General features: G+C 37.1%; 1 protein-coding gene and 1 long non-coding RNA gene across 2 annotated transcripts in view; one reads left to right on the forward strand and one right to left on the reverse strand.

The window, feature by feature from the left end:
- Positions 1–4,727: 4,727 nt before the first annotated feature.
- Positions 4,728–24,300, forward strand: part of PDE5A (phosphodiesterase 5A) — a 130,332-nt gene continuing 110,759 nt past the window's right edge. Inside the window, exon 1 of the mRNA XM_005013506.6 lies at positions 4,728–4,903. The gene's annotated coding sequence lies outside the window, so the exon portion shown is untranslated. The remainder of the gene's footprint in view (positions 4,904–24,300) is intronic.
- LOC110351649 (uncharacterized) lies at positions 17,236–22,929 on the reverse strand. The gene is made up of 3 exons (XR_002399319.4): positions 22,806–22,929; positions 22,288–22,359; positions 17,236–18,146 (listed from the first exon to the last, which is right to left on the reverse strand). It is a non-coding gene; the product is annotated as an uncharacterized lncRNA (long non-coding RNA).

Raw genomic sequence — 24,300 nt, forward strand, 5'->3', positions numbered from 1 at the left:
CAGAGCAATAAGGTCACCCCTGAGCCTCCTCTTCTCCAGGCTGAACAAGCCCAGCTCCTTCAGCCGCTCCTCATAGGACTTGCTCTCCAGGCCCCTCACCAGCTTCGTCGCCCTTCTTTGGACCCGCTCAAGCACCTCGATGTCCTTCTTGTAGCGAGGGGCCCAAAACTGAACACAGTACTCGAGGTGCGGCCTCACCAGAGCCGAGTACAGGGGGACAATCACCTCCCTAGCCCTGCTGGTCACACTGTTTCTTATACAAGCCAGGATGCTGTTTCTTGCAATTCCCATGATAATTTGCTGCTTGCCACCACCATCTACAGTGGTGACAAGATCATCAAGCTGAACTAATTCAGCGTAATGGTACACTTGTTTCACTGTAATTAATCCTCTACGTTTTCATTACGGAATTACTATTTTTTTTCAGAAAGAGTGCCATTAGTATTCTTTTACCTCAAGAAACTCCCTAATTTTACCACTGCCAGTGAGGACTGTACTCCCAGGGCACCAGGGAGTACCTGGTTCCAGCTTGTCCCAGTCTGCACAGCCACACTGGCCGATTGGTATTATGACTTAAGCAAGTCTCAGAGGTCTTACTAAATTTCAAATATATTCATATTTCCTTGGCCAAGGGATTGGCTCATTCTCTGGAGGTTTCCAATTTTAGATGGCTCCAAAATGGTTCTAAAAACATTCTCCAAGAAAAGCAGGACTGTCACTCTGAGGAAGGTTTTAGGGTGTGTGGAACACTGCTTAGCTGAGGAATGTCTGCATTTCTATGTAGCAAAGAGCACGCCATGCTAAGGCAAGTATTTAGTACTGGAATAACACTTACTTCATTCTGGTAAGGTGAAGAGTTTCAGTTTCCTCAAACACTGTGAAGATTTTGCTGCCCAAGTAGTATCTGTCCTTTCAATAATCAAGCAAAACTTTCTATGATGCTATAATGTCTGCATACTTAATAGGCTAGAAGCAGCTATCTGCATGAAAAGCCGTATGATTGAAAATGATGCAAGAATTAAGACTTTCACCATTTTCTGTTGATAACTAAAAATATATATATATTTAAATCCTTGAATTATAGGGACAAATTCTTATTACATTCAAGGCCTCCCAGTCAACTATAGATCATGTATAAGAATTCAAGTTTTCACAAGTAATCTGAGGTTATCCAAATTTTACTAGTATGCATGCACAGTTTGAGCTTGGTTACTTTTTTTTTTTCTTTTTACCTCAGATCTCTGAACTGCCTGAAATCTTTGGTCCAGCTAGGGAAAAGTGAGCTATTCCTCAGCATTAGTCTCCTAAAACATGATTTAAAGTTGTAGCCAAAGCATGGAATGGAATAATCCGCATGAACGAACAACTACAAGTTTATGTTAGTACATTTTCACTTGCAAACAAGCACACCATTCCTCTGCTTCCCGTCTCTTCAGGGATCAGGACCATCAGGGATTAGAAGCATCAAAATAGAGTAAGAGACACTTCTTCCACTATTCCTTTCCTGGCTGAAATCAGGAAAGGCTGGAAGTCTCACAGGAAAGACTTATTCCATGATTTTCCAATAGCAGAACTTTAAGGATGCTTCCAACAAGAGGAGAGATTTGAATGATTCTGTCCCTCAGCCAGATTTCCCTAGCTATTCATTAAGCTATGTTATTTGCTTCTGATCATTTGTCAATTCATCTGGTTTATTTTGGCTTTCATCTGGGTAAGCATTTCTTCCATCTTCTCCAAACTTAACAGAAAGCACAATATTCAGAAATGAAGAAGCTCTCGAGCTTAAGACTCCTAAAAGTTTGACTTAGGAGTTTAATAGATTTCTTTGAGAAGCCTAGGCACTCACAGACTTTCAGCTCTTCTGTATGCAGATCAGTGCATGGTGTGAATTTCAGAAAATAGTTCAGGAACTAAACCTCTTCAGAAGTATTTTTGTTACTGGCTAAGATGTTCTGAAGTCATAAGGAAATCTTCTGGAAAGTTATTTATATCAATAGCTATCACACCACTGAAGTCAACCAATCTAATCATCCCTAGAGAGTTACAACAATAGGAATTATAAATAGCTAAAATATCCTGGATATCTCCAGCAGTATTTTAAAAACATTGGTCATACAGACTAGTAACTAAGAGCAAATCTTAGGACATGACCTCTCAATTTGAATATCAGAATATGTGCTCACTTGTCACTGCCAAATGGCTTTCCTAAGGGCCAGATGCTTTTTTCTAAGCAAGATACGCTTAATGCAACAGACAAAGGTGAATACAAAGGCAGAGAATACATGGTCCACCTCATCACTATATAGGTAGGAGATAAGGAAATGTAATAGATGAGACAAGCTAACAAAAAGCAGTCCATATTTGATTGACATGAAGACTACATTCAAAATGAGTTTGTTTTGAGTAGATTTGTAGATGAATTTTCAATTATCATCTTAAATGAAGTTTAAGCGTATCCAGAAGAGATGGACTTCAATGAGGTGTGTATGTTTGTTTTATAACTTAGTTCCCTGTTCACTTCAAATCCAAAGTGTTTCAGGTAGTAAAATATGCATTATTTCAACACTATACCCATGGTTTTAGTTCTTTGGTGGAACTACACACACTCAAGGGAGTACTGATGAGTACTGTCTGAGGATATCTCAGTTTCCCTTTTCACTGTGTGCTTTGCAGCTTTCGGCAGTTCCTTCATACCCAGCTACAAGCAACCAAAGATCTCCCTACACATAGCTCCCCAGCCATCCACATTGCATAATGTTTCTAATGCAGACACATGCAGTCAGACAACACTGAGGTAGACCTCACTTGATACTGTGTTAAACATTACCAGTGTCCCTGCTGAGAGTTTGACCAAAGTCATTTTACATGAAACTAAGATGATATGAAGCACAACTTCAAATGCCAGAAAAGGATGTTGCCAGAAAATGCTTTGCAGCACTTGCAAACCAGGACCACTTTCTGTAATGGTCATTTCTTTTTGTTCAGTGAAAGAGATGAAGGAAATTCTGAATAGTTTGAAAACTGCAAGACAAATTGGCTACATGCTGGGAAATGTCCTGGAAAAAGTTAGGCAAAATGAAAAACTTAGGAAGTGGTGATTACACATACCAGCACTTCTTATACATCTTTGTAATGCAGTCTACTTTTTTTTTTTCCCCCCTATCTTCAAAAAGTATCTAGGTAGCTAATAAGCAGCACATTATATTCAGTTCTGCTACTGGAGACCTGTACCATCCAGTTCTGTTACAGGACCTTGTCTGCCAAGATACTCTTTATTAGAGAGAAACAGAAAAGGACATATCCTGACCCTTCTTCCCTTTAGTGTTTGTGCAGTTATCAAAGGGTGAGCACATGGTGATACTGACAGTTTAGTCTGCCTAATTATTTTCATTAAATACTTAGGCTTACAAGAACATCAGACGTCAGGCAGGTTGAAATTTCTTCTTGTACTCTGGATTTTTTTATTTTTTTTTTAAGTTTGATATAAAATAGTTCAGCCTTTTTTGGAACAAACTTAGTGAAGGATGTTTTTGCCAACATTCATATTTTTCATCTGTTTTCTGAAGAACCATAATGATTTATAACAGGAGCTTAAAATCTGGCAGCAAGACAACCTTCAAGTTAGCATGGTATCTTTTGTCCCCAGGAAAACCCCATTCAGCTGGGTTAACAGTTACAGAAACATCCCAGTTGGTATTTATAGAATGGAAGCTGTAACATTTTGCAGTTTTTTCAATACTGCAAGAGGAACATGCAAACTCTGAAGTCTGCTGGACCCCTTGTCCTGAACAGGTAAACACATTTGAAGATAAATCTCTGGACAGCTTTATCCTGAGCAGATTTCTATGCTGTTTGTTTGGTTGGTTGTCTTTTTACAGCAACTATGCCATCAGCAGAAAGAGTACAATAGAAATATTTAAAAAGAAGTTAATTGAAAGTTCATTTCTCCACATTATTTATACATGTCAGGAGAGATTAAAGCCTTTCAAGGTTGTATTGATCTATTCATCCTGTATAATGATTTCCCTAGAATTTTAGGGCTATTTCTTCAGTTGTTGTAACTCAGCTCTGTTAAGAGTTACATTAGTTTACCCTGACTAATACTCTTTAGCTAAACTGCCAAGCTACTAAAACCATTTCAGCTGTACTTTTAAGCTAATTCCCAAATAATATCTGAAAGGTTTCTTCAGTGCAAAAAACCCACCCCAGCATAGGGCACAACCCTGAATCTGTTGCACAATCCAGATTATGGCTCAGTAAGTGTATCGTGAGGGTACCCTAGGTTACTGCTTCCTTGTGATGAGTTCAGAGGGGGGGGCGAAAACAGTTTGAAAACCATTTCAAATTTCAGCAGAGTTTTTCAGGCTTTGCAGACACAGAAGTCACTCAGATGTCCAAAGGGACAGCCTTAGCAAGCCCTGTCATTTTATGACAAATTGGACCATGGTGTTTCAGAAGGGATTTAGTCGAGATTGCTAAACACATGCCCAAAAGAGAACTGCTTCTTAGATTTTTTCAATCAAGTAGCACTATATTTGGACTGGAAACAGCCCGTGGACAAGCAGGAATAACCATTAGAAGGCAAGTGAAAAGTTTCAAGCAGATGATACTACAGTCAAGGAAGAAACAACTTGAATGTATCTGGGCACGTTTCCATACTGACTCAAGCAACACTTTTTCCCATGACATCAGACTCAAAACAACCAATATATTATACCCCATATGTTGATTAAAGAAAACCCAAGCAGTGCAGAGGCATGCACCAGCCTACCGAGCACCGACTGAACAAAAGTTGGACTGCTTGCAAGCCATGGGAGTTAATAAAACAAATAAAAAGCCCCAAGTTTTCAGGATAAGGAGCCTGGGTAAGACTTCTCAGCAAGATGAGGTTGTGAACACTGAGGTAAGACTGAAAGTAAATTGGCTGGATAAATGTTATACAGTATAACTAGATGACAAATACAATAAAAGAGCAATGCTTTGAATATGCAGCAGTGATAAGGCTCAGAAATCTGAAAAGATGGTTACAGATAATGTACTTATAGAACCTGCTACCTAAAGTCATGTGGTATTTACATAGGAAGTATGGACTGCAGAATGGTTTGTAATTGGTGTTCAGAAGATCTTCTGGCAGATAAAGGGTTTTCCAGCATAATAATGTGGAGAATAAACATGCAAAGAAATACATAAAAGCTGTTTTCACAAGAATAATGCTACTTTCATAGAACTGATTGTATTTTAGGAAAAGAACAGCTAGAATTCCATCCTCACAAGATGCCAACAATCAATCTATTCAGAACAGTTAGTAAATCGTACCATTTAGCAACTTAAAATGACATGGTGCATTCTGAAATCAAAACAGAAACTTATACCGGATGAGAAAATACTTGCTAGGACTAGCATATTGATGCTGTTTAGGAAAGAATTGGAAACTGCACTCTTACTTTAAGATGGCCTAACAGTAATGGCTTACTGCATACAGCTGAATTTACTACACTATCAAACCTTGAATTATCTGATCTGCTTATCCTGTGTAATAAGAGATCACAGGCCATCTTCATTTCTCTCAGAACAACAAGTCAAAATCAGAAAGAAGTCCTGTCAAATGAAGATAAATGTGAATAGAAGTATGAAATAGGCAGGTTATTAAGTTTCAATTGTTTTAGCAAAAATGATATAAGCTCATCAAGACCAGTAGTCATGGAATAGCATTAAATAAAATGTATTGTCATTGAGGTTAAAATGAGAACACCTGGGTTTACAGAAGAATGGATAATTGTTCTTTGTTTGTACAGTACTGAACACATTCACAAAAGGTAAGAAATGCCTTGTTCATTAGCCAGATTTCTGAAAACAGATCACTTATAGGTTTCTTCTGTTTTAAACAAATATATTTAAAGGAATAAAAAATTGTTTATACTGCTTCCAAAATCTTCAGTCCAGGAATGACTGGTTAGCATCAAACTATACAGTGAAAGACTTACTTAAAAGAGAAATGTAAACAAATTGGGCAATCTTAATTATTTGCCATTCAGTTTGGATCTTTGCATCTTTCTTTGACAGATACGTTTCTATAGAGATATTTAGGTAACAGCATACTTGATTAAGCTCTGATACAGTTAAAAAAAAAAAAAAAAGTGCTTCTTCTAAGCAAATAATCTTCGTAAAATAGTGTCAAGAGCAAGCTGTTATCTGTCGAGAGAACTCTTAAGGTTCTTAGTACTAATAACTACCTCCCACTTCTTTACCATCAGTGGCAGATGAACAATCAAGTCTTTTTGAATATTCACTATCTTAAAAGTTGAGTACTAATGCCAGTTGAAGTGTGTTAATGTCTGAACAGCACTCTTGCACTGATCTTCAGTGCTTAAGGCAAAACTTAATAGCTTTTTTTCTACATCTTCCATCTCCAGTTTGCAGGAAATAGTGATGACTTACTGGCCAAATTAACTGCATAATAATCACCAGGACTGAGTGAGCATGGAAGTACATGATTTCTGTAGTGATATCACCTTTTGCAACCCTACGTTTTCCTCCAAGGTGGAGAAATAGTGGTCAGCCACTAACAGCTGCCAACACACCGCTGCAGTTTACAGCATCTTTTAGCTACTGTAATATTTTGAGCCAGAAGGAATGAATCTATTACAGATGCAGAAATAGCTTAAAGTGGCTTCTCTCATGTTTCTCCCTTCTTTCTCTCCTCAACACCCTGCAAGGATAAGAACAACTACCTCAGAACAGGCAGAGATCTCTTTAGTAACCTCTTTCCACCAACAGCCTCTGGAACATGATTCCTATAATTTCCATGGAGCAAAGAAAAGGCCTGGGCTAACCATGAACTTCTTTACTCTAGATGGGGATAATCCCCAAGTTTAGTCAGAGCTAAGATTTTGAAAAAAGGACACAGTAACACAAATTACAATAGCTTCATTAACTTTGCTACAACTAACAACTTTCACCTGACTTGTACATTTTGCTTCTTTTAGACAGCAAGTACTCTTAAATTCTCATCTAATGTGACTATAAAAGTCTTTATTCCTCTTTTCTAAAAATGTATTAAATGATGTGTCTTAAAACCACAAATTAATACATAATCTGAAGACAGTCAAAATAATCTGTGGACAGGTGTCAGTGAATAATTTATTCAAAACAAGATTTTCATATCTTACTAAAGATAGATTTAAAATATGTACTCTCAGTCCAATTTGAAAACACCATTATAGTAATTAAGTACCTGCTATCATTCCACAGTCAAAAGCAAATTATGCAGGGTATAGTACAGATCAATACTTTACAATTCTTTAAGATAAAGAAAGTAATTTAAGTTGTTTAGCAGCTTAAGGTACAGTCAACAGTAACTTGGCTTTAACTCATCACTTTAGAAGTCCATCCTGTAGATTCAGGAAATTCTAGAAAAGGGAAGTATAGTAGGTTTTTTAACCTTAACTAATCCTTATGAAGTCATTAACATTAAATCGAGGAATAGAAACAGTCTGACAACTAGCAGGCATATTAGTTATCTTTCAGCCCCTGCTCTTGATTTTAAGCTGAGACTGTACATTCCCTGCACTGCATAGAAAGGAGTGTAATGAGATACAAGCAGGAAAAAACATTTTGAAATTTATGACAGGTAGTTGAGTTTAAGACTGAGAGGTTATTTATGTCTTCAGCAGTGCTATGGGCCTGGTCTTAATATCTATATCCAATTCCTTAACATACAGGCAAAGGATATGTAGGAGGAGATAGACCTGGTGCAGTGTAAGACTGCACTCGTTGCGTTGTAACAAGTAGCATTGCATCCTATTCATTCCATAGAGAAAAACACCTTTATAGTATATACAAGAAAGTGCTAAAATCTGGATTACAGTCAATATAAAGCACTGACATCAGTATTGCAAAGACCTTTGTAGGTGCATTTTCAACGTTCATATTTCAAACTCAAGTTACACCTGCTTATTTATCAGCAACCCATGTAAACCCTAATCCATGCTTTTTAAAGAAAAAATGGAAACTCTGCACAAAGCACCCCAGTGTCCATTTCATAAGATGCATGTAAGACAACATGTCTGCAACTGGTTTTGTTTTAGTAGTCATGCTGCCAGCAATTACAAACATTTCAGCTACACAGGTCATAGTTTCCACATTTGTACCTAACTGTTCTGCTAAACTTACTTTGGTATAACAAGCCAACATTCTTTAATAGAATATCCAGATATTTTCACATTTTGTATTAGCATATTCTATATGCATAATTGCTTTTATGATAATATTTATCCCAGTGTATGAAAAACAACCAAATGGCACAGGAGACTGTCATGAAGTGCTAGGTAAGAAACGTTCTGTTGGACTGAACCAGCTGTTGAACATGTCTTCAAAATCCTTGAAAGCCATGTTAACTGCTACATCTTGTTTTTCATGCACCTCAGCAGTTCTTCATTTTGGCTGGAAGTGCAGACTATGAAATGACTGTTATTGCAGTATTGTGAGTTTGGCCTTAGCCAAGAAGTCCTGGAATTGCAATAGTGTATTCTTTGGGGTATATTCAATGTTAAACTAAACCTCCAAATGTTTCTTGGCTCACCTGCCATTAACTGGACCTTGAACTAACCATTCAATGGCTGGGGGGCTAATGCTGCCATCTGTTTTGACAAATGTTTTCCATTGCCTCTGCATAGCTGACAGAACATGAGGCATATTGGGAAAAGGTGAGGTTCTCTTTCGGATTCACCAAGAATTCCTCTAGTGCTCAGAAATCTAATCAGAACGTAGCTGGCTGTATGAAACTAATTGTAAATCTGTTTGTAAAAGATTTTGGTTTGTCATGAGCTGTAGGTCTTCTCAAATTTTCCTAGATGCCTATCAGTTACTCTGAGCATCTGTCTGCTCTTTAGTCCTTCAGTCAAAAAAAAATCTCTATTAAGTGGAAAATCATAGCTAGAGGCATTCTGAAAAAAACAATACACATCAGTTCTACTTCTGTCTTCCATACAGTTTCAAAGACTGCACAACAGTTATAACCATGCACATTAAGAAAAGCGGTTTTGCAAAGTCAGATTTATTTTCTTAGTTATTAAAACCAGAAATCCATAAGCAGACTTAGGAATAGGGCTTTATCTTTCTTACAAGATAGCCAACAACTGCCTGTTTCATATTGTTAGTTTCAGGTGTGACTTAAATAACTTTGGCACAACGATAGGAAAAAATGACATCTCAGACCTTTCATATCCAGTGCCAATAAGCTCTTATTTAGCCTGCAAGATATTTTGATAGCAAGATGAATTTTTTAATAACAATTCCATATCAGAAAAGTATTTTTTGTTTCTGAAAATCAGAATCTTCATTTCAGAGTAACTTCCTAAAACAACACGTGACACTATAGCTCTCCAGCACAAAGGCTAACACAGATCAGCTACATCTTTTTCTCTCTTAAAGGCAATCTGTGGCTTGTAGACCTGTGTATTTGCTAGGTACCCTCTATAAGAAGAGAGCCTAATCTGACCTCAGAATCAATTGTTAGGTCTGCACAGACCTCGGGACCTCAAAACAATTTCTCATTTCTTAATGCCAATCTACTATGTATTGTATTACTTCCTCAGGAACTGAGGCAATTGCCTGCAAAACATGGGGAAAAATTCTCTAATTTTCCATTCCTTTTCCATATAGAATTAGACACTTATATCATGATGATCTAATGTCCTCTCCACTCAAGCAGTAGCTAGAAATAGGTTATTAGCAGAAGCTTCTTCAGCTTTCTTATAAGATAAAGCACTTCAATACAGCACACATCAATTCCTTGGGCAGCTGCTTGGTCTCTCTAAAAGATGTGGTCAGGTTTATTCTCTAAATAAAGATAGAAGATATGGTCAAGCCCAGATCTGAAATGAGACAAATTTATTACAGACTGCCCAGGACCATGAAGACTTCCTACCTTCCACATTATAGTGTGGAGTATGTCTGTATACTCAAGGTTACCAAAATCCCAATTGTATAAGCAAGGCTGGCCTCATAATTACTTTAGATCTACGTACATTTTCTCTACCATAAAGTGTAACTTGAAAGGTGTTTCTTAATTTCATCTCATAACAATTATAGTCTGGACTATGAAAACAACAAGCCCGATCCCTTCTGCTTGACACACTGTCATCAGTAACAAGAATTCAGTGTCATGTAGGCTTGCAGTGCCTCAGGTAGATGTAATCAGTTAGAATTTATTTAGAATAGAAGTTTCCCTTTATCTTGTAGCTTTGCAGAGATAGTAGAAAGAAAAAAAAAAAGTGTTTATATTTATCTCTAAGTAGATTTGTGAATACATATGTAAGCAACTGTCAGGTAAGCAGAGATCATTTTTATACTGTCATATTTCAAAGGAATAAAGACACCATGTTAAGGAGTTCTAGACTTGCTTTCTTTCCTATGTGAACCACTGGAGATATGGGGCTAACAGCAGGAACAACACCCTTTCCACATGCACACATACAAGATGCACAAGGGATAGCACTACAGATAGTGCTACCTACTGCCTACATTGCACACTGTATGACAAAGCCATGCCCTTTCCCATTGTTATGCCTGGTGCTAGTTGCATAGAGAAACAAAGAGTGTGAAGCATTGAAGAACGTAATGCCCGCTTACACAGCCTAGTATCTGCACCAGAATCAGTGTGAGTATCACAAACCACCTACAGTCACCCAAATACGATCTGTACCCCAGCTGTACTCACCAGGCCAACACAGCACATCCCTGCTGCCCTCTGCCATGGCCTTGCTCTCTAAGACCAGGTGTTATCAGCACCCACAGCAGCACTTGGAGGAAGGTTCACAGTCTTCCTCCAGAGAGGCCAATGGCTCCAGAGAGTGTATCTCAGCCTCAAGATGTTTATCTTAGAGCTCACCTAGACTATTTCACATAGGCAAAGTTGAGAGCCGCCATCCTTGCATACAACTTAGAAAAGGCTGTGTGGCACCAGCAGCAAATACTTACACTTCTCTACTTGGAGATAAGTATGGCCTAAATAAAAATTGCCTTTGATTTTTCAGTTTTTAAATGGACAAATGCAAGTGATCATTATAAAGTTACATTTCTGGGAAATGTAAGAACAATATTTTCTTTGGTAAGAAATGCTGCTAAGGATCAGCAACAGCCTGACTGTTTGGGGGTGATACAGGATTTGCCTTCTAGATTTCAGTTTTTCCCTGTGCTTATCACAGCCCGATTTGTTCTCATTTCATTTTATATCCATCTGCTCTGCTCATAGGTCACAAATCTCCCTAAAGTCAGCTTCTATCCCACTTTTCCCCTGAATTAGGTATTTTACTATTTCATTGTCTCTTTTACTTAGAATCCAGTTCCATTTTACCATTGAATCACTTCATCTCTTAAGGCAACATGCTTGTTTAGATCATTGCCCTACAACCAAAAGCCTCTGCATTTTCTCCTTGAAAGGGAAGGAGAAAGACTGAGAAATACTGTTGCATGCCAACACCAACAACTTGCTGTTAGCCTCATCTTTTTCTGCAACTGAGATGGATGAACCAGAGAAAAGCTTTTTTGAGGACATGTACGTTTATCTAAATAAATGTATGAGCACAGCCCCCAAATGCTTAAGCAGAGAACATATACAGACATTTTAGCTGAACAGCACCATCTGAGCTGCATCCATTCTATATAGTTAAGGAAATTGTTTAAGTTGTTAAAAAAGCAAGACCTCTTCTAGAGAAGTCTCATATGCTTCTCATGTCTGTACCTGTGGCTTGGATAAATTGGAGCAGGCTGAAAGTCTTTCATCCAAAACTATTTTCAAGGCAAAAGAAATAAATACTTCAGAAATATTTTGCAAAGATCTGGCTTAATTTGCTCTTCCCTCTACAAGCAGTGATGATATATACATCCAAAGCTTTACAAGCTAATAATAAGAACCATTATTTTTATTTAAAGTTTCTTAAATCTTGTGGAGGATTGTATTTGTGTGGACATGGCATCATGATGAAAGAGGTATAGGTAGCCTTAAGAATTAGGTTTTCTTTGGTCCCTGGAGTTGATTTCATCCTGCCCAAGTGCTAACTTCAGTATCATGAGTATAAAGTTCTGCATACATGCACCTCTCTGCAAGATTTGATCCATTAATGCTATTAGGATATACATGTGGAAGAGATATGCAACGTATGTAACACTGGAGATCTCTTTTCAAAATTTATGCTACAGCTTCAAGTAGTCTTTCTCCTTAATCAGCACAGACTCCAGACATTGTAACAGTTATCTGCAGCTCTCAACCACCCCAGCAATATTATATATTGTCTGCTAGTCTTATTTCTCTGCCCTTTATTAGCTCACCTATCATACTTTAACAGGGATGAACCAAGTAAAATTTCAGGAACCATTTTCAAGGCTTATTAATTATTTTACTGGTACCAAAGTAAATAGGCCTGCCTAAACATTTTCTCTAATAGCAATAAATTCAGTCTTCCTATTCTTAGAATAAGTATTTTCAGCCTCTTATTAGAATCATGAGAATCAAGGGAGTTGATGAGGGTTGCCAATTCTGATAAAACAACCATGTAAGTGTCCAGAAAAAGTAGTAATTAAAAGCTACATTTCATCTTGATTTTTAAAATGACCTTTCCTAATTTATGTACAAAATATAACACCAGACACAAAAAGCCTTACATAAATCAGATCACAAGATGTTTTTAAAATATCTGGTTTATCTAAACTTGAACTGAATAATGAATGTATGCTAGCAGTACAGAAGAAGGAAAGATGTAAAATTAGGTTGTGCTTCTAACTGGGCTCCTGAAGTTCTGAAAAGAGAAATCACAAAGAAAAGTACTGCTTTACAATTCAAGTTGCATGTCACAATGTCATACCTATGATTCATGTCACATGCCACAGAGTCATTGTGCACGTGTACAAATCAAGTGCCAGACATAAAATTAGGTATTTCTGGATTACATAGAAATTACTTAAGTATATATCTTAGTTAAATATTAGTAACCAGATCTTGCTGAAAACAGTCAAATCTTTTAATGTAAGCTATTGAAATTTCATTTTCTTCTTAACTTTAAGAGATTGACTTTCTTTCTGAAGCATGCAATTTTTTGTATTTACTTGTCTTTCCTTTGTCTTAAAACAGGAGAAGAGATAATAACAAAAGGAAAACAGACGATATCACTAATTTTCTTTATTCATATTACCAGATAAATTTCTTTATGAAGAGATGAATGACAGGAAAGGGTATAGGCATAATCTAGAATTTTAAAATACTCTAGGATTACTTTAAAACTTGAGACATACCTAAGCAGGATTAACTCAAATTTCCCCCAGCATAACAGAAAGATATTAAGCCCTGAAGACCTTAGTATTATTCAAAAGTTTGTATTATTAGTATTATTCAAAATTTTTTTAAGAAAAAAGGAAAAAAGTTCTGCACATGTACGCCCTCTGTGAAACCATTCCTTCATTGGTGAAAGCAGAGACATACTGTAATGTATCATAATTCATAGGAATTACATTAAAAGCAGCCATAGGATTTATGGGTTTATCTTCTATTTAAAAAGGTGACAACATAATCAGTAAACATGCATCAAGGGAAAAAGAGTGAAGCCCAGTGATATTAGCTATTAAACATTTGAAGAACAAAACTAAGAAACAGACTGATCTGTTTTAGTCCACCTGACATTTATGTCCACATTAAACTAACAGGTCATTAATATCCAGGTAAATGTAAGCAAGGGAGATTTTAGCTGAGAAGTCTTGTTCAAAGTAATAAAACTTTTATTCACACTCAGCTTGTACATCAACATTTCATAACTTGGCAGCCCAGAACAAATACTCAGAATCACCAGTCCAATGGCACGGAACAGAATCAGTCAGCATCTGTTAACAAAATCCTTACACAACTACGGAAAAAGCAATTACCATTAACATTTTTTCTCAGAGAAACCTGGCTACATACAGGGAAAAAATATCAGACAGCAAATTGTGTGTGATAGGGGCTTCAAGTTTTTCCTTTTTGCCTTCTACACAGAAAATATTCCTTGCAACTGAAGTTCTTTCACAGACTTTAGCTTCCTAAAGAGCCACAAGAGAATTTGCTCATCCAAGTTCTCTTAAGCCAGGCCTGTCTTATGCCAAAACATTCTTAAATGCTAAAATCAGCAGATAACAAGAATGTATGTCAAAAAGACATGCTTCATTCAGGGTAAGATACCGGTTTTCCAAGTTAACTATTTTCACTTTATCATAAATTCTCATCTTACCACTGATTTCTGCAATGGAATTTCTTTTAGCAGGCTGTTCTGTCACAGTGTATAGAGCAAAATACAGCATAAAGCAGAAGAGAACACTAAATAAATAGTATGTTTTTAATATACCACATGTCACATTATTTAAGATCTCAGGAGTTACCAAGACAGTATACTAACATTTAACTTTATGTGCTAATACTCAAGATTAACATGCAGCTAGAATCGTAATTATACAAATATAGCAGGTTTCAATCTCTACCGATTAGTATCATAGAATGCCTGGGGTTGGAAGGGACCTTAAAGATCATCTAACTCCAATCCCCAAGAAAGGAAAGAATCCATCAAGTAAGAATTTATTAGTGACAGATAACTCTCATGTAATAGTGGTTGTTTTTTTTTGTGGTGGTGTTTTTTGTTGTTGTTGTTGTTGTTTGTTTGTTTGTTTTGTTTTGTTGTTTTTTTGAACCAAGCTTACAGTGATTAGAGTTTCTTGTCTTTCCCATGCCAAGGGAACGATCCTATAGTACCTTACTCTGACTACAAAGCTGAATGCTGTTAGGAAGTCCCACTGTTTTCAGAAGCAAATACAATCTTAGTAAGTACAACTTTAAAACAAACAAACAAAAATTTTTAAAATATTCCTGAAGGTCTTTAGCAACATGTACTAGTATTAGTATGAAATACTATATATATATATATATATATATATATATATATGTATACATATATTCACATATTAATACAGTACTAGTTCAGCACTAATTCAAATAAAAGACATAAGAAACTGATACAAGAGTTTGGAATGACTAGCTGAATCAACAGTATGATTAATGGTATGAATTGCAGCTGACAGCACATCTTTGCATAGGACCACAATAAAGATGACTAGCCAGAGTAGAAAATGATGACTTATGCTGTATAAAGTATCTCATAATATAAATGCAAGCAGATAGTGTCTTTAGTGCACATGAAAATAGAGTTGCTTTGGGGTCTTACAGTAGTCATTGCCCACAGTCAGGAGGTGTGCTCTTCGTGAGTACATCTTTCCATGACTCCAGACTGTTATATGCCACTTTCAGTTGTAATTAGTTGCGGTCATTTATGAGGTCAAACACTTTCAAAGAAACATAGGCAGACACAGCTATCAGCAGTCTGATTTTAATTGCAGAACTGTTACAACTAATCAACACCCACGTCTTTCTTCTGGTCAACGCCATGTACAACGCCATAGGTCTGTAGGTTGTATGCTGTGTTTAACAGGTAGAGTTTTATCAGTTTTGTGATTTTAGTTTTATTTGTAATTATTCTGAAAGTTTAATTGCTGCTGCTACTTGTATATGTAGTGTTAAATACTAAATAAAATTTATTTGCTTTGGACACTTCCTGGGGCTAAGGAGTTCTGGAAGGCAGGACCTTTGTTCGATTTTCTGTTAGTTCCTGGACAGTGGGATTATGCTGTTTTCTAGCATAAAGCATCTACATTTAAAGTCCTCCCCACCCCCTTGGAGTTAGGGAATTACACCGTGGTAGTTACTATGAATTTAATTACTACTCTTGACAATGCAGACTGGAGCAGAATACACTCCCCTCCCCTTCACACCTTCTCACCTACTTCACCTACTTTTATTTTTATCATGGGAACAAAAAATGACAAAAAGGGGTGAGGTCCTAAATCACTAAACCCAATCTCTGCTGCCTCCGGCACCACATCATCTCATCTTTCACAAACTCCACCACAGAAGTAGCTTGCCTTCTTACCATCCTTAACTCGAATGAAAGATAGCTACCCCAGACTCTGCTTTAAAAATTAAAAGCCTCATCTACTTTTCAATCTAAAATGGCTTTAAGTCACCATGAATTCTTTGTGTCAACTTTAACACTTAGCTTAAATAATCTTATAACATTCATCTTTTAACACACTAATAAAAAACCTATTACCTGTCTCCTATTTTGCTAGCCTAAATAAAACAAATTCTCCCATATTCTCTTATGTGGGAGATCAACATAGATTTGACCAAGCTATCATTTAGTGTATAGATTTTATATTGTTCTTTTTTATTATTATTAATTGTTAATTTTATATTGTCCTTCTATTTTCAATTTCTCACTGAGTATTCAGGATAAGTTCCTCAGGAAAATGTCTGTCAGGAATTTTTTGCGGTATGTGGCATGGTCCAACCAAATCACAAGTGTCAGTCTCAAAGCACACATTGCCTATAAGTTAGGCTGCAAGTTTAGACAAGGCATCCAAAAATATACTCAAATTAATATACTCGTTACACTGATCAGCTTATTTATATATTTATTGCAGCCTTTATATGCCTTGACTACTGAAATGACACCCTCTGTAGCTTCCAAGTTTTCCCATTCTGTTCAGACCACTGGAAAACCACAAAGCCACAAACAGATAAAGATCGTTTTTAAAAAAACATTTTTTTCTAGTTATGCTTTCATATTTCATTTGTGTCTCCTTACTTTCTAATCAGTTTCTATTTTGTTGATTTGGGGTTCTGTACAAAGAGCATCCAATAACTCTTTATTTGTTATCCATCCCTCCTATCCCTCATTCTTGGCCGAACAGTGTTCCTTTACTACCACAGCTCCACAAGTCTGGGTGCTCAATAAACAAACCCTCCAAGTCAGAATGTTTTCTTACCTTTGACTTATCAGTCACCCTCCTCCTCTCAGTATTTCCAGAGTATGACAAAAATTCTGAGAGCCATGGTTGCACCTATTTCTATTGCTGTTCTTAGACATTCCAGCAGAAAAGTATTTAGCACCAAGCAATGAGCTCATTTTAAGAGCTGCTTTCAACCAAATTTCCTTTTCCAGATGGCATATGAATTGTAACCTTCTATCATGGACTTAACAAGCCGTGGGTTGCTGCTAATTGTCACTTCCAGGTTTCAGTGTTGTTTATAAGCCACTAATAAAGCCTGCTGTTCCTTTCAAATTAGAAAATTAATTCTAATTTTTAAGGGTATACTTCACACCCTACTTTCCTTCTCCCTCTTATTAAATTCTTGCCTTGACTTCTGCCAGTGCATTCCTCACATGATCAGCAGAAGATTAAATATTGAGACTTCTTTGAGATTTTCTTTGCATCTTTTTCAGGTAATGCTCTTTAAGGGATTTTACAGTATAGGCCAAGTACCTTCTGCTCTATCAGCTCTTATTGCAGAGGAAAGAACTTGTCCTTTTCTTGTTTAATATTCTGAACCAAATTCTTACTCTGGTGAATAACACATAAAAAGAAGGGATACCATATTGATATGCATACCATATGAAAAAAAAAAATATTAATATTTCCATTGTCTGATACCTTATCTCAACCAGCAATTAACAAATGTGCAACTGGCAGTCTTCTGAATTTGTGTAGCTTAGTAATAGAAAACAAAGCAGCAACAACATGGTGAGGTTAGGTTGTTGGTTTTTAATATTAGAGCAGAGTTTAGTAGATGAGTGCCAAATCACCAAGGTTCTGTCCACTAATACCTACAAGGCTTTCAGATGATACCCTGAAACATGAGCTGCACAAGTCCAGCTTGTTGATCACCAAGTTTGAATTAAGTTATTTTCCAGGTAATTGTAAAGCAGATATAGTGTTGGGTCTTTCCAAATTGTCTGATGAAAATTTAGGGTACAAAGCCACCTGAATTACAAGAAACAAGGTATCCACATCAGCAAAGCTCCAAGCCCAGGACTCCTCTGCACTTTACAAGACCCATTAGCACCTTACACCCAGGCACACAGACTTCCAGCACAGCCATGCTCACTTTGGGGACTTTTGCATGCTTAGCACTGTATTAGCCAAACTTCACAAAGAGTAGATGTACAGCGAGTGCTAAAAGCAGGGCCTTAGAAGGTAGAATATGTACATCTTCAATCATCACATTCTTCTCCCTGCAGCAAGGATTTGGAAAAAGAGACCAAGGTCATGCTACATAACTACAAAATTGCTTAGCCAGCCCATCTATAGATGAACTCTCCAAGGAAGTTGCTTTAACCCCAAGGCCATATTCACAGCTGTAAGACTTCTACATGGCCTAGAGAAAAGGATTCCTCATTCAGCCTCCAAGACATTTCCCAGCACAAAGCCCAGCTGCTTGAGCTGGGAATAGTTTGGAATTACAGCTTTCAAAATCCTGCACTTTTTACAGTTAATTGAAAACCAAATTTGATGGGAACATACCACAGAGAAGTCAAATAAAACAGAAATGTGGTTTGTATGCTTCCTCTGGACATGCATGAAGAAAGGAGAACCCAAACAGAAAAAGGCTGTCATTTTCACTTACTATTATAAGCAAATCATAGGCTCTATACAACAGATTTAAATTCTCTAGACAGAAGTATGCTCTCATACATATCTCTGACTGAAAAAAATAAAAATAAAAATCTGATAATTCAAGCTGAAAACATATAAATCAGAGTTACGCACCCTACCAGTTACCTGGCATTGTCAGTGGCCACCTCAAACTGATTAGAAGGGAAGTAGAGAAGGGCAGCATTTCAGAGCAAGCTGCATCAGCACAGCCTGACAGCTACAGACAGGCAGTGCCACTTGTCTGCTCCTCACTGAGAGCTGTCCCAGCCCCAATAGCCAGCTCTGCTCTACCATCTCACCTTCCTTACCTGCATGTAGGAAGGCTATGATCCCTTCTTCAAGAGAGTGTACACCAGGGAACAGAATACCTAAATTCCAAGGAGCTCTTTAAGCCCCTACCTGAAAATTAAATCTCTCCCTCAAAACATTAATTTTGCATTTAAAAAATACATGTGCATGTGAGTCTAACATACAGTAACCTTTGTATAACAAGTAGAAAGAAAATCCACGCAGAGGTGGTGAGTTTTTAGGCTTCCTCCTAGTTTCAGGGTTACTGGAATAGCACCTGCTTTGCCTTTAGAGATCTCTTCTCCTCTGACACCACGCACTAATGCAGAAGCAAAATGGAACTAGAGGTGCATCGCATACCAAGATGTATGCACAGTATATTCATTTAGTCACTCATGAGCTTCCTGAACCGTATCCTGCTTGCCACACGAACAGCTATTATTCTTCATCTGTTTTCTTGTGTAAATATTCAGGAGGAAAAAAAAGTGTTCTTCCAGTGCTTTGGAATGTGTGTTTTGGGCAAGAAAGTATTACATTGGATTTACTGTACTTTGATACTTCTGTCTCAGTTACTTGAGATCAAAGCCAAACTCCCCCTTACAGGGAGAAAGTCACCTTAACCTAGAGTTACACTGTGCTAGTGGTATTTACATTTGGATACTATCAAAGAAATCTCACCATCACTAAACCATATAAAATATTAACCAAATTCAGTATTTTCTGTTGATTAAATCAGCTGTCCTGACTTTTGTTTCTATACACTGGACGACATAGATACCAAATGCAATTGTTGGCCCTACATTGCAGCATGTTGTTCTATGATGTGCATCTGGTCTCCAGGATAGTTTGAAACAACTGCATGAAGCACTACATAGTATAGGTCTTGGCATATTTTCTACAATACTATATAGTGATTTGAGCCACAGATGTTTATTCCCACAGGAGATGTTACTAAGGACAAGGAGTTGTGAACATACCATAAATGGTCCTAAATCTTCAACAGGAACACAGTAGTTTTTCATTTTTACCATTAAATATGATTATAGCAATTAACCCAATACTTATAAAACACAGTTATATTAATTATAGGGTGTAAATTGATAGTCTATCCAAAACGTTAACCATTCTGTTGTATGTTGGGTTTCTGCTTTATTGTCTCTGGTACAGAGTCATTTCATTAGAAGAATATGTTTCTGGAACCACTCTTCTGGGAAAGAAAACTCCTTCAGGAATCTTGGTTACAGACCTATTGGGTCAGATTATCTGACAGGTTAGTCTTTCAACACTTCCTGAACGCTGGGGAAAATACTACGCTTTCTGCTGGACAATCAAAGCAGATTAAAAAAAAAAAAAAAAAAAAAAAAAAAAAAAGCCCATTTCTTGAGCTGAGTGTTTTTCGTTTTTTGTTTTTTGTTTTTTTTTAAAAAAAAACTTTTTCCTTTTACAAGTTTAATTTTTACTCACAGCTTCTCATGATGTGAGCATGCAAGATGGGGTTTAAACCCTTTCCTTTTACAGATTTTACAGAAGTTTACAGATTTTACCTCCTTCAAGCCCTTAAGATTTTCATACAAATTGCTTCACCAGCTATTTTGATAGCCCTTATCAAGCTTTCAGAAGAGACATAGCAGCGGGGTTTTTTCCTAAAAATCTCATCCTTTGTCTCAGTAGTTGGAACCAGGCTCCTTTGAAAAATCTGCCTGCTAGATTACTGTTTGCCACTGAATCTTGAATATTTGGATTGCCTATGTAATCCAAACTGCATAAAGAAGTAGTGATTCTATTTTCAAAAGAAAGTAGAGCTGAAGGGTCAGACAAATCAAGCTGTAGTGCCTCTTGCCTTTCTTCTTCCAAAGGAGTGGCTAATGACTTTGGGAAGACTGGAAAGAGGTCAAGTATGAATGCACAATTAAAAGAAGAAAAATCTTCCACACCAATTATAGCTTCTGTGGTTTTGGCTAGAACCCAGAACCCTGCTACCAGGGGTAGCCCAGTGACTTTTCTATTTCCTAATCACTCTACAGGGTCAAAAGAATGGATGCATGCAATCAGTTTGCTATTTTGTAAGCCTGGAAGAAATGGGATTGGCAGACAGTCTCAGAAATTCAGTTAGAATATAATTAACAATAAAATAAACTTTTCCTAAAAGAAAACTACTCAGGCTTCAAAACCCTCTCACATTGGGGTCCACATACAAACTATGTTTCTATCTAGCTCCCCATCACTACTACCTGCAGTGCTATCATTACTTCACAAAAACATTCAAAAACAGAAAAATAGAATAAAGCAACCAATTCTACCACCCTATAAAGCACTAGGCTTGGGATGTTCACAGTTGCCAAAGTCTACTGTTTTTCAAACTAGTTAGCACACATGAACTCCCTTTTCAGTTGATACAGAATTGCAGACATCCCAGCAGCATTCAAGGAGTTCTCCAATGCAAGAACCTGTGGTGCATTTACTGAGGGTTCTGCCTTGTCCGAGGACTGTGGAGAGTTTCAAACCCTGACAATGTTTTAAGAATTTCCAGGTGAGTGAGGAACATCAGTCTTTGTTAAGGGTATGAAAATCTTAGTCAACATTGAAAAAAAAAAAAAAAAAGTCTCTGAATAGAAGCAAACATTTAAGGAAGAGCCATTCCGCTTCCAGCCACACACAGGACCATCACAGCTGCTGTACTGCTTTTACAGTAAGGTACTATCTGTCTTTCAGGGTCTGTCACCAATGCAATGGATGAAATCCACAGCCCTCACAAGGCTCCTTTGTGCTGCTGCAGGTCTGTGGTTCCACCTCCACACCACTTAAGCACTGGAGCAGTTGAAAGGTAGGGTGGGAGGAAAGGGAGCACAAAACATTCTTGTGATCCCAGCTGGAAAAATGGCTCCTCTGAAAAGACATCCATGTAGCTGCTGTAATTTGGAGTAGGAAATGTTTTCTTCCACAGAGGTAGTCAGAGATGTACCAGTATCTTATTTATGTGATAAAAAGATAATGATGTTTTCCATGCCTTTTTCTGCAGAGATCATGAATAAAAGAGTGGGACTAAATCATGTTTGAAGTTCTGTTTTCTCACTTACTGGTTTATGTAACTGTGATCATCAGCACTTTAAGAGTTAAGCAGAGAGAGTTAAGCACTTTAAGAGTTACCACAGATCTTTCCAGTTCACTACTAGCAGTTAGATCTGAGTTTGAATATAAGTTGAAAACGTGAAATGATCTGAAGCCCAAATGGCTGCTTCTAATGCATTTTTATTTACTCTCTCAAGAGCCCTCTTCACATCTCTCATTAAAATATGTACTACATTCAAATTAAAGCCTAAGATATATATATATAAAATCTCTTTCCATTTCTCACCAATTGAAATGATTTATCTGGGTTAGGCATGAGCCCAAAGGATATGATCTATGATGTCAGAAATGGCATTAACTTACCACAGTGATAAATAGCCAAGGTAATGCTCATCTTAAACTGAATACAGTTGGTTTTCCTCTTCAAGTAGACAACTGAAAAAAAATATTAGTTTGTATCAACAGAATTGAAGAGGCTTACAAGTGGAATTTCCTTTTGGATTTCCCAATTTCCTTAAGAGAATTAATACATTATTTCTCAATTACATTCTACATTTTGGCATAGTTTAATGCAGTGAGAGGAGAAACTCATTAAAAGTGTGGTAAATGGACCTATATGGGAAGAATACAGCAGGCAACAATCAGAGCCTGGATGTGACTGCAGGTCTCCACTTTCTGTTTTTTTGTTTTGTTTTGTTTTGTTGTTTGTTTGTTTGTTTTTGTTTGTTTTATTTGTTTTTTGTTTTAAAAAAAAGTTCCAATTGGAAATAATTGGAAAAATGTATACTGAGCAGACAAAGAGCCAGCAGGAAGACTCATAATTAGCATAAACAACAGGATTCAGGCAATAGTTGGCATGTACCACTATGTCTATTGATTACCTTTAACATGCAGCACATCACACAACATAGCCCCAGTCTTGCTGCTCCCAGCACAAGGACACCTGCAGTGATGTGGGGCCACAGCATTGCCAATATCCCAGAGGCACCCCTAAGCAGCAGCACTGCATACAACCAGATGGAGTCTCATTAAATCATGTACCCTGAGTGCTCTTGAATAAGCAAATGGATAGCTATTTCTGCAGAACAGCATTGATGGAACAAAAAGTATTAAAAAATGAAGCCATGAAGCCTTCTGCAGCTGTAAATTGTAATTCCTTTTTGAGACTTTAAAAGTTATACTGTAAGTGAAAATGCTATCACTTCTTGCAAGTTCTTACATTACTTAAAGCAAAATGCAGAGAAAACATTCAGATCTAGGCTGATGTAGAAATTTATTTTGTGACTAAGCAACCTATTGTCCTTTCTATCAGTCCAGCTGCACAAATGCAGTAACAAGCTTAATAATAATAATAATAATAATAATAAAGTAAAGGCAGCTTCTTAGTGAGATCCAGATGCTTTAAATAAATTGCTCTTCTCCTTAAACACCTCCCAAGCCATAGCTAAATAGGAACTTAAGCATGCTTATGAAGTTCTGCAGAATTTTATTTGTTTTCCAGCGATTAGAAGTTACCATGCCTGTGTGGGAATTGGAAGCACACTAGGTTTTCCTATCCATAATAAAGGTAATTACAACAGAACTGATGCCACCTTAAGATTAGGGGATCATATATTTTATGATTCTGTTTATACAGTAACGTATTGTGCTGTTTACCTTGGCTAGGCAATGTGCATACTGGGACTGCTTCTTATTATATGAAACTCGATCTTTTCACTGTTACCATGTCCTTTTCTGGCCTCTAACTCTACCCCTTCTGAACTACTTCTTTGTGAAGAGTTTTTTCGTCTTTATCTCTTAGAACACATCATCTTACCAAAATATATTTGTTTGCACGCAAATATGTTGACTGAAGCTAAACCTGAGCATACATGAGAAATGATGCTAATAAAAATGACATTATTTCAAGGTGATTTTAGTCAGAGCTGTAGCAGAATACAATTTTGTTTTCTGCACAAAGTAAAAAGCTTAAAGCATGGGAGAAAACTGTAGGGACTGATCACACAGCAAAAGACTGATACCATAATAGGCATGGGGAAAAAGCTAACTCTGTCCTGCTGTTTTATGCTTGTAGTGTTCAACTTCGCAACAGCAGCTTCCTTTTTAATATAAGTTTTGTAACAGGCATTTGCCATACGTACTGCCAACAATTACACCTCAGCAGGAGGTTAGCCAAATGCAGAACATGCTTGCCTAATTTTTTGTTGACTCAGATTGCCCCGTTAGGAACTGGCTGTGGCAACTGACATGAGGAACACACCACAGTAGCTGGGGCTGTGGCAGCAGCGGCTGTTTCTTGTAAAGCAATGCTGGTGAACGTTTTATTGCTGGTGAAATAGTATTCTGCCACTCACGAAACAACTAAGAAATGCCTCA

Source organism: Anas platyrhynchos, chromosome 4, assembly GCF_047663525.1.
Source record: "Anas platyrhynchos isolate ZD024472 breed Pekin duck chromosome 4, IASCAAS_PekinDuck_T2T, whole genome shotgun sequence".
NCBI classification, from domain to species: Eukaryota; Metazoa; Chordata; class Aves; order Anseriformes; family Anatidae; genus Anas; species Anas platyrhynchos.